General features: G+C 40.5%; 1 protein-coding gene across 1 annotated transcript in view; it reads left to right on the top strand.

Annotated features, from left to right (window-relative positions):
* The first annotated feature begins 2,609 nt into the window (after positions 1-2,609).
* LOC137600858 (protein phosphatase 1 regulatory subunit 29-like) overlaps positions 2,610-18,155 on the top strand; it is a 221,157-nt gene continuing 205,611 nt past the window's right edge. The window contains exon 1 of the mRNA XM_068322721.1: positions 2,610-2,730. The gene's annotated coding sequence lies outside the window, so the exon portion shown is untranslated. The remainder of the gene's footprint in view (positions 2,731-18,155) is intronic.

Here is an 18,155-nt window from a genome sequence, read left to right as displayed (position 1 = left end):
AGACGCTTCTGACGCTGTCTCTTGTTCAAGAGTGGCTTGACACAAGGAATGCGACAGCTGAAACCCATGTCTTGCATACGTCTGTGCGTGATGGTTCTTGAAGCACTGACTCCAGCTGCAGTCCACTCTTTGTGAATCTCCCCCATATTTTTGAATGGTTTTTGTTTCACAATGCTCTCCAGGGTACAGTTATCCCTATTGCTTGTAAACTTTTTTCTACATCTTTTCCTTCCCTTTGCCTCTCCATTAATGTGTGTGGACACAGAGCTCTGTGAACAGCCAGCTTCTTTAACAATGACCTTTTGTGTCTTGCCTTCCTTGTGCAAGGTGTCAATGGTCGTCTTTTGGACAACTGTCAAGTCAGCAGTCTTCCCCTTGACTGTGTAGCCTACAGAACTAGACTGAGAGACCATTTAAAGGCCTTTGCAGGTGTTTTGAGTTAATTAGCTGATTAGAGTGTGGCACCAGGTGTCTTTAATATTGAACCTTTTCACAATATTCTAATTTTCTGAGATACTGAATTTGGGGTTTTCATCAGTTGTCAGTTATAATCATCAAAATTAAAATAAATAAACACTTGAAATAATCAGTGTGTGTGGAATGAATGTATACATTATACACATTTCACTTTTTGAAAGGAATTACTGAAATAAATAAACTTTTTGATGATATTCTAATTATATGACCAGCACCTGTACAATTCACCTATGCACACACATGTTCATATATGATGCTTTTCAGTCCACTCTTGGTGCTAACTGATAATCAAGAGAAGATGTGAAGCTTGAGTTGCACGGTGAGTTGTGAGGTATATGGAGGTGCATTTGGGTTTTCTGGGTGGTCAGATTTACAACAACTCTCACTGTTGTGTTTGACAGTCTGTTTTTGTGTGTGTGAACGGTGGCACATAGGTTAACAGCAGACACGCCAATACTGTTTACACATGCAAAATTTTCACATTCTGATAGGCAATGATATCACAACTCTTAATGGTGCTCTTCCTCTTTTATGTTATATCTATGCATGAGCGTGTGACTCACTTTGTGTGTTAGGGAGGGAGGGTGAGAGAGAGAGATAAAGATTTGATTCTTTTTTTAAAATCACATTTATTCATAAACTCGATATTACAAGATAGTTACGTTGGCACAAAATCCCAAAGAGATTCACGCAAACAGGAACTCTCACTTCAAAAACACATGACAGTGGTACCCCTACTTACGAAATGATTTGGTTCTGGAAGAAATTTCGTAAGTAGAAAATTTCGTAACAGATGTGTTTTCCATGCAAATGCCCTAATCCGTTCCAAGTCCTCCAAAACAACAGAGTGAACAACTGTCCTCCTTTTGAACTTCTCCAACCACACACGCGATGCCTTAAACTCCTTAAACTTCCTTTTGTTTTAATAACCTGGCGATTGTAGATGCATTACTGCCGTATTCTTTGGCGAGATCAACCAAATGCATCCCTTTTTCATGCTTTTCTAATATCTCTTGCTTTGTTTGTATGGACAAAATAACTCTTCGTCTTTTCTTTTCCTCTTTTCTCCGTCACTTTCTTGGGGTCCATAGCAAATACTCAAAAAGTTAATATATTTGCGTAAAACTATCAGAACACATCATTGGTCAAGGGACGAATGACGAGGACGCTGCATAGACACCTATGTAGCTACACACAGAGGTCCCTCTTAGCCAATGGGATGCCAGGATGCTAGGTAATAGCCAATGGCAGAGCAGCTATAAGAACATTGTGTTCAGGAACCTTTGGGCGCTGCGAGTATCAGCCCATATTGTATTTTTACCTTTTTTTTTTCCTGTTGAGGCGTTTCGTAAGTAGAACATTTCGTATGAAGAGACATTCGTAAGTAGAGGTACCACTGTATATGAAATGTATGTGAGAGAGAGAGCGAGAGAGACTCTCTCTCCCAGCATACTTATGAGGCGCCTCGCTACGTGCCCAGATTTAAAAGCAGCTACGCGCCACTGCACAAGAAGGTAATTGGTTTCACATGTGATGGAGGAAGAAACCCATGACTGTCTTCGTTTATTTTTTAGAACTTAACACATTATCGCAGACTAATACTAATCACCACCTTTGGAGACATGACTAAACTCCTGATATTTGGTGATTGTAGGCAATAAACCTTACGCTGCCTGTCTTATATAGGTGTCACTGAAGTTAGATTATCCCTCAGAGGTAATTACAGTTTGACATTTACGTTTGTAATTTTTACAGAGAAATCAGGAAAAGGTTGCAAGAAACTGTCTTCTTTCGATCACGCGAAGTCCCACGGGGAGTCCTGTAGGCTATTACTCTGATATTTGAATCTGGCTGTCTTTGACATTTGTAAGATGCAGACACGACATTTTAGAAATACTGAAAGTTCCCGAAAATGAGAGTTGTTGTTTTTTTTTAAATTTTATTTTATCCCGGAGGTTTGTGACACACTAATGGAATCGGGAGCGGCTCCCGATTCAACATCACCCGTGCCAGACTGAGTTACCGCCTCCCCCTCACCCCTCTCTCTCCCCCATCAGCCCGCCTCCGTCTCTCGTCCCTCCTCTTGCACACACACCCCCACCCCCCTCTGTATTTTTCTCCCTCCTGGAACGCACGGACCTTCGCCGCTGGCCGGGTTTAACACCATTGCTTTCTCTGTCTGTGCAGCTGGAAAACTGCGCGTTAAACTGCACACTGTCTCATCCTCCTTGTCAGACCGACACTTCCATCAAGGTAAGATAAGTCAAACCTCAACGTCCTGATTCCAAGCTGGGAACAATGTGCGCACTGGAGGCACGCATAATACTTAAACTCCTGTCGCTGTATGAAATGTTTGTCAGATTGTTGTTGAGGGTTCACGACTGAGGCACTAAAGACAGAGAAGTGTATACTGCTCAGAGAGGGGTAAAAAGAAATAGAAGTAAAATAAAGCACAGAAAGAAGACACATAAGGCAAGCTAAGAGAAAAAAAATCGCTTCATTTATTTTATGATAGTCAAAGATCATTATAATTATCATTGTCAGTATGACTATTCGGATAGACCGCAACGACTCTCCGGTTTGTAATGAGTGCCTGCTGACCAGGAGACAGAAGACATCCTGGAGCGGTGACGTGGTGCTGAAGTTGATCGGTGTCAAACTGCTTGTGTCTGCAGCGGCGTTGTGCGCATGGGTTTGTGCGTGCTTCTTTGTGTCTGTATGCACTGCCATAACCATATAATTTCGGGGTTTTACTTAACAGACATGTGCAGAGACAGTGTACAGCAGTGATGACTGACAAAAAAAAAAGGATTCGCACGCATTTTACGCGCGCACACGAGTGTCCTTGCTCGAGTTATCAATATTTCCATACATTTCCACACAAAAGTACTTGTCTCCATAGATTTTGCATTAATAGGGATGGAGGGAAAGTGAGGAAGGATAACTCTTCCATTTTAATCCCGCAATAAAAATCTTATTCAGTAGCAGCAGAGTCCGTGGTGTTACGGAGAGGTAAAGGAGAACAGAAAAGAGACGGACAAGTAGAGGGGGATGGAGGGCAGATGACAAAGTGGCCAAGGGGGAGACAGAGCGATGAAAGGGGGCCTGAGAGAGATGAGAAGAGGGAAGGGAAATGGCGTCCTACACCGACGCCTTCTGACAGTCGTTTGATTTATCGCCTCACCGATGCGAGCTGGCGCACAGAATTGCGGGTCCCCACTACTCGCCGTTATCTCACCAGTTGATCAGGATTATCTTGGATTGACGGTAGTCAATCCATCTAACCAAAAGTACCACACCATAACACAGATAGAAAGCTGTGTCGATCCTCACTCCTATCTCCTGTGTGATATCACCGGGCGGCCAAACGGGTAAAACACATTTCCAGATGTGCCGGCTGGTTGCTGCCGTAAAAGCAATCACGGCTGACGTAATGTGCGGGCCAATGGACATCCAGCAGTGATATGTTGTGAGCCCAATTAGATTCCCTCCCTACCTCCGAATTGTTTAGCAAGTTGATTAATTCACTTTTGCATCACATTGTAATTTTGAAAGCCTGACTAATATGACTTTGCAGTGCCTTGCTAGGATATTGGAGGTAAGAGCTGCGTTCCAGACTTGGAAAGGAAACCACATTTTATTACATTTGTAGCAAAAAATCATTACAAGGCACTTTTAATTAAATACTGTATATCGACAACACAAAATATTCTAAATGCATTTTAATGGTGGATGGAGTATTTCCACCTTGCTCGTCTTTCATTACTTTAAAATAGACTACAGTATTAGGAAACGGTCCTACAGAAGCATTCATAAATCTTCTCTGGGGCAACAGGTGAACAGGCAGCACAGGTGTAGATGCTACGGAAACGACGACTTAGTGATACAAATAAATAATGACAGGGATCAATGTACAACTAGAAATTATTTTTATGTATTTGCATTAAGTGTGGGTTTGTTTGTGTCTTTTACACACTTCAGTGATGGCTTTTAATCATGAAAAAGGTATGAGCAGTAGAAGAATATGGAGTTCTTAAGGGGTAAAATAAGCCATTGAAAAGGTGAAATCGGGAGACATATGAATAAAAAGATAGGATAAAAAAAGACAAAACAAAATAGAGGAGAATGAAAAAGAAACTCTTGATAGATGAAGACTGAAGGGACCAGAGGAGACAATACAGATGCTGACTGTTGTGTTTTCAGATCTCAAAAAGCTAAATTTCATACTCATTGAGCCATATTTCCAAATAATTTAACAAAGCTGAATAAATGCTTACATTTATGAATTTAATATGCACCCTGAGACTGAAAGCTGTGATTTTAAAAAAAAGGACATAGAGGGAAAATGAAAGTTTATGATGGTGAATGTTTCTGCACTGTGGCTGCATGTTGCCTTAATACTGGACAACTGGTGAGTATAGTTCATCACTGCCCAGCTCACTATAGTTGTGGTATGTGTACTAGTGGTCATATGCATTTCCACTGGAGCAGCAGGAATTGTGATGATTCAAGGAGTTAATGGAGTGTCATTTAACATAAGCGGTTGAGCAGAAAGAATGCGACATGTAAAAAAAAAAGTCACCCTATGTCCTATATTTGCGTCTGTTCCATAAATGTCATTGGTTATAGTCGTGCCTTTTTTCCATCGGTGGCACTTTTTTTCCCAGAGGTCAGTGGTGTTCTACTAGTCATATGGACATCAAGAAAAACTGAGGTCCACATTTGGACTTGGATGGTGTTTGCTTTATTATCAGTAGAGTTGCTCAAATGAGATTCATCTGCACGTAACTTTAATTAGTCTGCAAAATGATATGTATTTTAAATAAACCACTAAATTATGAATAGTAAAGAAAGGCTGATGAAGTAAGGCACACAAAATGTTCAGTGAAAAGAATAATAAATTCTAGTCTTATCTCAGGTAATATTCACAGAGGTGACTTATATTCTATTCGGAATCATGATGGACAAGTGTGTGAGCTTTAGTGTTCCGAATGTCCTGTCACAGTAATGTTAGTCGACTCAGTGTTATTTTTGTAGTACCAAATTACTATTACAAAAGTAATATAAAGGCACTTTCCTAGAAGAGCAGGTGTAGAACAACTCTTTATTTTAGAGACCCAACAATTCATCATGAGAGCACTTGGTGACAATGGCAAAAAAAAAAAAAAAAAAGCATGTTGAAAACACACCTGCAAAAACAAAACATGTAAAATATCTAAATGTCTATAGGGAACTCACACTGTTAAATAGTGTGAATAATTGTGTATCCAATGTGGATTTTTGGTTTTAAATCGGCAGTGGCTCAGTGGTAGAGCATACAGTGGAGCGGGTCGTCCGATGATTCAAGATCGGCGGTTCGATTCCCGCTCCCGCCCAAAACCACCTGGAGTGTGAGCTGACAGTGGGAGGTGTCAGCTCACACTCCGGGGCACTGCCGAGGCGCCCTTGAGCAAGGCGCCTCCCACTTTACAAATTACTCATGAGGGGCGCATCATGACGGAGCTGCTCACCACCCTACTTCCCCTTGCATGCCTACAGGCCCCCTTGTGTGTGTGTGTGTGTGTGGGGGGGGGGTCAGATCAGTATATAAAATTTTTAAAAAATGAAAAAAAAATCTACCCAAAGTCCTGGGACTATTGGTAGTCTGTGTAGAGTTTGCATCTATTCCTTATCTGCTTGGGTTTCCTGAAGGTCTTCTGTGGATTCCTCCCACAATCAAAATGATGCAGCTGATAAATAATTTGTGACTGATTTGCTCTGATTAAGGTATGAATGTGACTGACAATTATTGTTTGTCTCTCCGAATGTTGGTCTTGTGAGAAACTAGAAGCGAGAAGATGTCTATCACGTTATGCAGTTCATTGCCACTTTTAGTCTTGTTAGCATCAGAAAAATTCATCAACCGAGATTAAATTTAAATATAGGTGATTAATCTCTGAAATTTATCATACCACTGTTGAATTTCCACAATATATGATAAATCTATCCAAAAAAATATAAATGCTAAAAAGTTTATGTATATATGAAAAAAACTTTTTGGAATTCATGAGACATAGAGGAAGCATACTGTACTAATAATCAAACTGTACTGTAGCTGGGGGGAGTATAGCATCATATTACACCATGAATGTCAAGTATGTGCCAATGTGTGAATTTTTTAAGTTGTACGTAAATAAATTACAAAAAAGGTCACCCAAATACAAAAATATAACACTTATCTGTACACTTATACTTACAGACGTACTATAAAGTCTCTAAATAGGGGTTACATAGGCTAGCTAAAGGTGGTACAGACAGTTCCAAAATGATAAACACAATATGTTCCGAGAGGCTGTTCGTAAGATGCCTTGTTCTTAACCATGTAAAGCCTAAACCATTAAATATTTGCCAGAAAATCCAATTCTTCAAAACTGGAGCCTTTATTTTTCCTTTTGAAAAAAAAAGAAAATCAAATATAAATTTCCCGATATGAGTTTGAATATGTATCATATTTGATACATTGGGTCACAATGCTCAAATATTATTTTTTCTTGAACAAAGAAAAGACAGTAAAACACTAACAAATACAAAAAAAATGTTAATCCCAAACATAAAAGTGCTACTACAATGCAGCAATTAGAAATCCACCAATGGGACTGGCATCGTGGAGGTGTGGAAGACATAACATCTCAGTTATTTTTACTTGTTTTGCTGTTCACAACCTTGTTATTTTACATGATGTTAGGCTTGAAAACAGTTTTTGTCCTTGTCCAGACAAAAATCTCACAGTACACATGGGCAAAGTGGTCTACGCAGGCTTGCATCTTTGCCGGTTGTCCCATGTTGGGAAGTGCTCGAGGCCATCCTTTCTCACATCCAGGGACACCTCAGTGATTTTCCTCCTCCATTCCTCTACTGTCAGGTTTGACCAGTCGATCGTGATCATTGTAGTGACCACCCCTTGTCTTGTAGGTAAATTACTGTCGCCGTTAGATATCAGTGCACTGCGTAAATGTAATTAAATACAGTAATCCCTCGCTTATATGCGCTTGAAGATGCACAGCTTCACTACATTTTTAGTAGGTAGTCATGTGATACCGTATGCACATGCTATTGGCCGACAGCTTTCATGTGTGTGCTGCGTTCTGAGACTCATGTTTCCACCTGCAACTTGTCTTTAATACAGAAGTGTTTCAAACAGTCTATAAGAGTGTGGGAAAAGGTTATACAGATAACCATCCATTTTCTGCTGCTGTATCGGCCGTAGCGCGTCACGGGGAGCTGGAGCCTAGCCCCGCTGGCATAGGGCGTGAGGCGGGGGACACTCACTCCTACGGGCAATTTGGGACCGGTGGGAGGAAGCCGGAGAACCTGGAGAGAACCCATGCAGACATAGAAAGAGCATGCAAACTCTGCATAGACTGGGACTCAAACCCGAGACCACCGTGTTGTGAGGCGACAGCGCTACCAACTGCGCCACCGTGTCACCCTGGTAATACAGATATAAAGTAGTTTAATATTAGTATGGGAAGGATTCATTAACATTTAAATTACCGTAAATATTACCATGAGAGTGTGCTATTCTGTGCAGCAGAACAGCACACTCTCACGAACAAAAAAATCAGGAAGAGGATGAGGGAAGTGAAAGAGAAGTGGATCACAGAGCAGTGTGAGAAGGATATGACACGGCAACAGTAGAGCAGCTTACGCCACATTAAAGAAACTGACAAAGACGCAACAACCTAAAGCTACAATAATTGAAGACAAGAATGGATCTCTACTAACTGAAAAAGCCGCGGTAACCAAGAGATGGACCGAATACTGTAAGGAACTTTACAACTTTGCAATAACACCAGACCCTAACATACTTATCAGCGTCACAAAGTCCAGCATCGAATGTGAAGACATGCCAATACTCCAAGCTGAAGTGGAAGAGGCAATTAGGAGTCTAAAAACCGGGAAATCACCAGTTATCAATAACATTCCTGCAGAACTTTGGAAATACGGAGGGCAAGAGTCAATTAAAGCACTGACTCACATTTGCCAAAGGATCTGGGAAACGAAGCAGTGGCCCAAAAAATGGACCCAATCTTTAATTATACCCATCCCCAAGAAAGGGAATTCGAGACAATGCCAAAATTATTGGACTATCAGCCTCATATGTCATGTGAGCAAAGTGTTGCTGCGGATCATCCTAAAAAGATTGAGGAGTAAGGCAGAGGAAGTTATTTCAGAGGAACAAGCGGGATTGAGACCAAGAAGAAGCACCACCGAGCAAATCTTTAACATCAGACTACTGATTGAGAAGCACCTTCAGCATCAACACAAATTATGTCACAGCTTTATTGACTTCAAAAAAGCCTTCGATCGTGTCTGGCATGATGGACTATGGCAGGTTATCCGAAACTACAATGTTGACAATAACCTTATACAGCTCATCCAATCACTTTACAGCCAATCATCCAGTGCAGTGCTTATAAGCAACACTATGGGTGAACCTTTTAAAACAACAGTAGGTGTCTGTCAGGGCTGTCTCCTCTCCCCTGTCTTATTTAACATATTGCTGGAGAACATCATGGCAGAAGCTCTTCAGGGGTTCCACTCCACCATAACCATCGGAGGAAGACCTATCTCCAACCTTCGCTTCGCAGATGACATTGACCTACTAGGAAAAAGTGAAGCTGAACTCCAGGAACTTACCACCAGACTGGAGCAGGTAGCGGGAGCATATGACATGGAGATAAGTAAGAAAAAAGCAAGATGCTGGTCAACAGCTACAACCATCCAACATTAACCAACATAACATTCAACGGGCAAATACTGGATCAATTAATCTATTGTATGCAAAGATAAGATTTTCCTCCAGGAACTATAGTATATTAAAAAAATAAATACTTAAAAACCACTGGCATGCTAATATTGTTGATACATGACACATGTAATGAGTAGTGAAGTAAAGAAAAGGACTGAGTGTTAAATTGTATTATTTTGTCAGTGTGGTTGACTGGTTGGACACCTGTGCACCTGTGAAGTGACAAACAATATTTCCCTGCATCTGCTATCCTCATTTTTACTTGTGTTGTTTCTATCAGCACAAATATGAGAACAAAGGAAAGAGAAAGAGATGGAGAGTAGGGAAGAGAATGATATTTCTACCATCAAGTCTCTCATTTGTTTCCAACAGTAACACAAGCAACACTTAGGGCAAATCCTATCAGCTCCCTAATGTTTAGTTTTTGTCATTATGAAATGCAAGACTGTGGCTGCTGGCAATAAGTTGGCAGAGAAAAACAATATTTGTCTGCCTTTTTAGATGAATGCAGAAAAAGAGAAGAACAGGGCCAAGGAAATAAGGAAGAGGGATGCCTCAAGGACAGAGGAAAATAGTTTAACCTCATAGAATTATCCGTGCAACAGTATTTAAAAACTGCTACAGGCCTCTAAAACTATACATGGCAATCTAAACACCAATAGTTCTCATATAAAGTATATCGTCAGACTGAGATGAGAAACGGTTTAAGACATTTGTGGCTCATTGACAGCAATAGTCCAGATGTGACTAGAGCTCATCATTTTGAACTTAAAAATTTTGAAATTCTGAAAATATTTAATGAATGATGTACAAAACTGGTGAGACCAGCGATGTTGTTTGGTCTAGAGACAGTGTCACTGAGGAAAAGACAGGAGACAGAGCTGGAGGTAGAAGAGGTGAGATGCTGAGGTTCTCTTTGGGAGTGACCAGGATGGATAGGATCAGGAATGAGTACATCAGAGGGACAACACATGGATATGAAGTCAGACAGGCCAGACTGAGATGGTTTGGACATGTCCAAAGGAGAGATAGTGAATATATTAGTACAAGGATGCTGAGTTTTGAACTGCCAGGCAGGATGCCTAGAGGAAGACGAAAGAGGAGGTTTATGGATGTAGTGAAAGAGGACATGAAGGTAGTTGGTTTGAGAGAGGAGGATGCATTAAACAGAGTTAGATGGAGGCAATTGATTCACTGTGGCGACCACTGAAGGGAAAAGCCGAAAGGAGAAGAAGATTTAATAAATCCAATGCCTCAAACTATATATCTTGCCGTTCAAACATTTGGCTTTGTTGCAGTGCTGTCATGTATGACTATGTGTTGCTGAATACCAGAGTGTGCTTCCCAAACTGACTTCTAATTGTTTTGAAATTGTTACTATGAATACAGATAACTACATATATTGAATTTGTTACTAAAATCACATTTTCTGATATAAACTGTATGTTCTCTATCAATGAGAGACTCTTTCTGCACACAGGTACATAATTCATACCCTTCTTGAATTTTACCATGCTGACAAATGAAGGGGATCATTCAAAAACAACACAACAGGTGTGCTGGTATGAGAAATCTGATTGGATATTTTCAGACGGCAGTCATGATTCATTAATCAGAAGGCATTTTATATAATGTATTTGCATTACTCCTACCCTTTCTGGGCTTGCACTAGGAGTTCGTATGACTAAGTCACTGTGGCTCACTGTAAAAGAATCGAGCAAGCCACAAAAAGCCACATTCTGTGTCCAAGACTGTGACGCAGTGCGTGAACAACCAACGTTCGTCATGGGGGGGCATGGGGTTGTTTTACTGCATTCAGTTTACCTACAAAAATACACTAAAGTCAACAGTTCAAGCTTAAGTATCTTTATTTCTATCCTACTTTTTACAGGTAAAAATATGAGATTCAACAATTGAAAACTTGCGTTCACTATGTGAAGATACAGTCATACAAAATATTACTCAGTGTTTACTTGCAAGTTTTACTAAGACTAGAAGACATTTTAACTTTGACCACCACCACCAACACCATTGGTATGCCATAGTTTAGTTGAGTTTTTTTTTTTTTTAATTCGATAACATGATTTTTCATTTAAATTTAAAAAGGCATGAAAAATAGCAAGCAAGTTGAATACACATTTAGATGCATCGCTGGTTATTCCTGTCGGTCATAGGGATCAAAAGTGTAAGACTACAAAAAAGTATTGATAATATCTTTCATTTACCTTCTGATCGGTCTGTCATCACTCCTACCCCCTCTAAGGATTCACCATTTGTTGTTCAATTAGAATTTTAACACAAACTCTACTATATAACACTGGATTCTTAAGTTCTTTCGATTGATTGTCCTCGTCTTGTCGTACACCAATTCGCGGGTTAGAATCTTTTTGTTTTTCATTGGACGAGAAGAGATCATGACCCAAGTGCATATTTTATGATCGGGAGCGTTCGGGCCACTTCAGCTATTTCCGTCGGCTATTTTCCGTCGGCCGCTATTTCCTTCGGCCTGCTTCGGCTATTTCCGTCGGCTGCTATTTCCATCGCCGCATGCCGATGGAAATAGCGGCGCTAGTGAGAGAAAAAGTTTGTTATCGCTCGGGTCCAAAAAAGTTGTAAGTTTTAGCCTTTTTTCCTAAAAATAAGACCACCACTATGGCTTCACAGGCTAAAAACCTTGTAGCAAATCTGGAATTTACTTCGCCTATGGCGACATGGCGAATGGCTAGCGCAAGCCCAGCCTTTCTGTACTACTGCGATGGGGTGTGGGGAAACACACATAAAAGTGGTTTACAACCTCTATTTTTGATCCAGAAAAGAGCCATAAGAATTATCAACAATGCTCATTATAGAGCTCATACAAAACAATTATTCATCAAATCTAAACTACTGAAAATATGCATGATGCCATGCATCATAAGCTATAGAACTGTTTAACTTTGGGGCGGCAGTGGCTCAGTGGTAGAGCATATGGTAGAGCAGGTCTTCCGATGATTCAAGATTGGGGGTTTAATTCCCGCTCTCGTCCAAAAACACCTGGAGTGTGAGCTGACAGTGGGAAGTGTTAGCTCACACTCCGGAGCCCTGCTGAGGCGCCCTTAAGCAAGGCGCCGCCCCCTTTACAAATTGCCCAGAAGGGGCGCACCATGAAGGAGCTGCCTGCCACTCTACCTCCCGTTGCATGCCTACAGGCCCCCATGTGTGTGTGTGTGTGTGTGTGTGTGTGTGTGTGTGCTACCGGAGCCTATACTCACTAAAATATATGCATACATTTGAACTACTAATGAGTGTGCCTTCTTAATTTTCCTTCGGGGATCAGAACAATGTATAAAATTTAAAAAAATTAAAAATATACTGTATATAAATTAAAAAAAAACATGTATAAAGAAGCCAATAATTGTTTACTACATAATATACTAGTACAAATTCAGCATAATGAATCCAGCTATCAATTTAGAGGAAACATTTTAAATTATCTTTTATGGTGTCAAACTATGGAACAAATTGGACAATGAACAATGAAGTCAGGAGCCTAGGAACTCTATCTGCCTTTAAAAAAACATTTAAAACTTGACTTTGCAAGGTTATAGTTCTGACGTAAATGATGGTTAACATCTTAGAATATTATGGCTTATTAAACTATGTGTTATGCCTTTGAAAAATATCACTGTAACCTTAGGGTAACAAATGAGACCATGGACTATGACTGCTTGACATGGGAAAGGAAAGGTTTCCATCACATGGAATGTACTATTAGAGGTCATTAACAAAATTTGAAGTTACTCCAAGAACTGATAAAGACGTGAGCAAACACGCACTTCTATTGGAACTGAATGGACAGTTTTCTTTTTCAGGTGTTGTTGTTGATGTTGCAAATGTGATGAAGGTGAAGTCTGCTGTGATAACATGTCCGGAAAGAAAACATTAACAAAAAAATAAATAAACAATAAATCATTGTTGAAAGAGAGGGAGACAAAGATAAAAAACACATAAGTTGAATATCTTTTGATGAGATAGATTTATGTCCACTGCCACATGCGCAAGACAGCTGCACTGACACTGGGGTGCAATCTTTGTTTCTTGTGTGGCTTTCAGGCAGAGCTGACAGTGCATTGGAGGTGTGTTGCTGTGCCACTTTATACATTTTTAGATAAGTGGTGATAACTATGTTTCAGGAAGCCCGTACGTCCATGCTGACACCATAACACAGCTAATGCCAATGACTGGTAGACAGCAAATCAGCAGCATATTTCATCCCTATATTCACACAACCATGTTTTGGGAAACTGCAGAACATTCATAGAAATAAATATAGATGTTGGTCACAATTCTGGGTAATAGAACAAAGTTGCTTTTCAATGAGAAATACAAAAAAACAAGGGTCAAGTGCTAGCATGTGGTGAATTTTCATCTTTGTGGGATGCTTCCAACCTAATATGGAACTGGAAAGAAAAATATGTCTCTGCACCCCAGGGAATGGATGAGGCCAGCATGTAACAGTTAATTTTTAAATTGTTACATTCATGAATTTCAGAACCAATAGAAATATTAGGCAAACTCACTTTATAAGGATACATCTCTTGCACAGGGACCGAAACAACAATAAAAGATAGATAAATGAAAAAAGAGGGTTAATAATACACAATAACCATGGACAAAAAATATGCTAACAATGCTAATAGAAAACTACATAGAAAAATAGCAGTTGTTGACTACAAAAAACTGATAAATACATATACAGAGCTGAGGTAAAACTAAAAAAGATAAAACAGATTTTGCTCAAATTGTTCCTTTTGAACCTGCAGCCACCAGAGCTTCAATAGCAGCTAAAAGCAAAACATTTCTTCAGAGGAATGTTCTACAAAGTGAGTCCCTACAGTTTCTTTCAGAATTTTACATTTTTTTAAAAAAATCATCCGAAAGCCCTTCTGGAGAGGGAATCACTTCTTACCAAACAGTAAAGATCACAGTATCCATCTCTTTTTCTTTCAGTAGCATTCAATTTCTATTCCTTTGTTCACATGTACTTAGCAGGGCAGTATCTTGGAATCTTTAAATATGTAGAGAATAACTTTTAGTGCATCAGCAGTGCTGTGTCTTGCAAAAAATGTTTTTTTGTACCAGAAATCTTAAAATATTCAAGCCGAAGGATCACATTGTATGCACCATGGATTCAAGCAGTTTTGGGGGTTTTTTTGTCTCAGACTAAGGGGTGATGATATACTGTGGAATGGCTCTTGCTGTGACAACACAACAAATGTGATGCTCCAGCAGAATCTCAGAGGAAATGTAGATTACATTCTACTATTCATGTGAGAGCTTCCCTACTGCTGCTATTTCACCATGTCTCTTTCACAATCTTGGTGTTTTTTATTTCTAGTGATTCTGTTTAACTAAGTGGATGGAGATAAGCTTTAACAATAAATAGTTATGAATTCTTGGGTAACATGTTTAGTTTCAATAAAATGACCTAACCAAAACTCATTCATCTTCTTAACCACTGTTTCTGTCACAGTTGGGTGTGGCAGTACTGCTGTGTGGCAGGGAGAGGCCAAGCTTGTGGGTGGAGCCACGGCTCCACACTTGTTACTTATCATCACACCTGAACTTGTTTTGGGCTATTGACCCTGAGGCTTTTTAAGCCTCGCTGAATGAGAGCTAGTTGCTGGTGCATTGCTCATGTTTGGTTCCTGGTAGTCTTTCCTGATTTTGAGTTCCTTGTCTGTCTGGAGAATTTTTAAGTTTGTTAATAAATCATGGATGACAGTTTTGCCATTAGTGTCCTGCATTTGGGTCCATACCCCGACATACGTGACAGAATGCACCAGCCTGAACTGGATCCAGCGGACACTGACTATCTTGCTGCCTTGACCAGCAGCAAGTCCTGGAATCCGGAACAGGCTGCCGAGTTGAGACAGAGGGGGAGAGACACCTGGGCATGGCTGGCAGCATATGCTGGAATTCCAGCTCCACCTTCTCTGCCAGACCTCGAGCCTGTTCCAGTGCCTGTTCTGGTCCCCGCATCCCGAACTCAGCCTGTTCTGGTCCCCACACCCGGATGCCAGCTTGCTCCCCAGTCGGAGTCTGCTCCTTTTCCTGCTCCCAAGTCTGCTCCTGTTCCTGTTCCCCAGTCTGCTCCTGTTCCTGCTCCCCAGTCTGCTCCTGTTCCTGCTCCCCAGTCTGCTCCTGTTCCTGCTCCCCAGTCTGCTCCTGTTCCTGCTCCCCAGTCTGCTCCTGTTCCTGCTCCCCAGCCTGCTCCTGCTCCTGATCCCCAGCCTGCTCCTGCTCCTGATCCCCAGCCTGCTCCTGATCCTGATCCCCAGCCTGCTCCTGATCCTGATCCCCAGCCTGCTCCTGCACCCCAGCCTGACCCTGATCCTGACCCTCCATGGGACCGTTTATGGGACGTCGGGGGACGTCCCTTGAGGGAGGGGTACTGTCACAGTTGGGTGTGGCAGTACTGCTGTGTGGCAGGGAGAGGCCAAGCTTGTAGGTGGAGCCACGGCTCCACACCTGTTACTTATCGTCACACCTGAACTTGTTTTGGGCTATTGACCCTGAGGCTTTTTAAGCCTCGCTGAATGAGAGCTAGTTGCTGGTGCGTTGCTCATGTTTGGTTCCTGGTAGTCTTTCCTGATTTTGAGTTTCTTGTCTGTCTGGAGAATTTTAAAGTTTGTTAATAAATCATGGATGACAGTTTTGCCATTGGTGTCCTGCATTTGGGTCCATACCCGACATACGTGACAGTTTCTGCATTTGTATTTGGTCCGAGGGTCTTCTTCTGTAGGGTCTGCCTTTTTGTCTTGCTGGTGGTTGCTGGTGCCTTTTATTTCGGACCCGGTTGCCATTCGGGGCTTTTTTGGTGGCCCCTGAATCATTATGGGGGGCGGCAGGGTGCCACAGTGGGTCGTGCTGTCGCCGGACAGCAAGGCGGTGCCTGGTTTGAGTCCCACTCTGTGCAGAGTTTGCATGTTCTCCCTGTGTCTGTGTGGTTTCTCTCAAGGTTCTCCTCATTCCTATCACCTCCAAAAACATGCACTTCAGTTGAATTGGCCAACCACAAATTGTCTGTAGGAACCATCTTGCTGTGAGGCACTCACTCATGCCTTTCTTTGCATTAAGACTTTTAATCCCTATGATTTGAGCTGATATGTCTTTAGAGACAAGGTATTTTATCTCTCTTACTTGTAAATGTTAAACTTATCATTATCATGTTGATAATTACAAATATGAAGATGTAAAAGTAAACATTCAAGTTATGATTAATAAGTAGCTTTTTTCTTGGTCAGTTAAATACAGTATTTTTCCGCATAGATTTTAGTGTAATAGTACAAAAAGCTCAAGAATTACAATATGTAATTAAAGCTTCATTCACTCAGTCTTTTGCTGGAACTTCTTTTGCCACTGTAATGTAACAGGCAATTACATTTTACATGATGAACACACTAAACATATATTTATATACAAAAAAATCTCCATTTTAACTCTAAAGCTGGTGGAAAATGAAGTGTTTATCCACCAGTTCTATTTTTTTATCAACCCCACTTTAGGTTGCAAATGTCTCAAAAGTCAAAAACATACTTGTCAAAAGAAGGAATCACTTGTAAAAAAAGAAAAAAATTCTAATTTATTCTAATATGGATTTTTTTTTCCATCTGCTGCCGTCCTGCTAAGTGAGGTCTGGCTGTGAAAGAGTAACCTTATCTCACAAATTACCGGTAAGTGTGCTTTTGTTCATCTCTGTGTGACGATAACTTGGGAACCATTTCCTTTACTACTGCTGCTAACTCTAATTTAGATGGAGAGGGATTTTCATCCTGCAGGGAGTCCAGGAAAGGATTGTAACAAATTACCTGTCAAATATTTCAAAAATCCAAAGCAGCATATAATCATTGCTGGTGACTAAAGTGTCCACATTTTAAATCCATTAATGTACCAGATAATAAACAGATCATAGCCACCTCAGGCGGTGTACATGAGATAGGAGACAGATGAGAGTGTTTGAGTCTAATGACAATATGGAAACCTATACATAGTTGATCATTTTCTTTTCTTTGTATCATAGGCTTATTAACATTTGAATTAGACAACCTCTTGTGATCTTAATTTGCAGCAGGTGTCCCCATTTGGTTGACTCCAGTCCATATCCAGAACACTAAAGATTTTCCTCTATACTGAGAAGTCCTGCACCATAATGGGATGAAGCATATACCTATCCTTAAGATTAATTCCTATTTTACACCCCCACCCCTATCTCTCTCTCCCTCTCATTTATTACACACATACATACAAGCCGCAGTATACACACAAAGACTCAGTAGACATACAGCAAATGTAGAGAACATAGACAGATTGACAGCCATGGGGTAGAAGTATTGGTGTTTTTGAACTGACAACTTCAGTTCACACTCCATATTGTGGCCCACACTGGACTTGAACTATCTACCAAACAGCCTCCTAGCCAAGTCCTTGTCGACTGAGTTACTACAACTCTTCACAGTGATAGCTTAGTGGATCCATATAGGCCTTACTGTTTTTGATTGTTTGATTTCTTGAATATGGTTACTGTTGAGACAATTTGAAATGGAAAAGTATTCTATTGTATTAGCAGAGGATGCACAGCCACAACTCAGTGCTGCTAATCAAAATTCACCTGAAGAATCATGACTGACAGCTGGATTGTTTACATTAGAGCCTTTGTAGTCTGAATGACCACTTTTTTTTTAATCAGGACGTTTTGTTAAGTGATTAGAAGAATAACAGTTTGTAGCTTTTTGTTTTCTGAATCTGTACTGTATAAACTTGTACTGTATATCTCAAAGCATATAGGAAAGCACAAGAAAGTAAATGCTGTTAAAGATTACAATAGTAATATACGAAAACAATGCTA

This window comes from Antennarius striatus, chromosome 8, assembly GCF_040054535.1.
Source record: "Antennarius striatus isolate MH-2024 chromosome 8, ASM4005453v1, whole genome shotgun sequence".
Taxonomy (NCBI): Eukaryota; Metazoa; Chordata; class Actinopteri; order Lophiiformes; family Antennariidae; genus Antennarius; species Antennarius striatus.
This window is presented reverse-complemented; position numbering and strand designations above follow the sequence as displayed.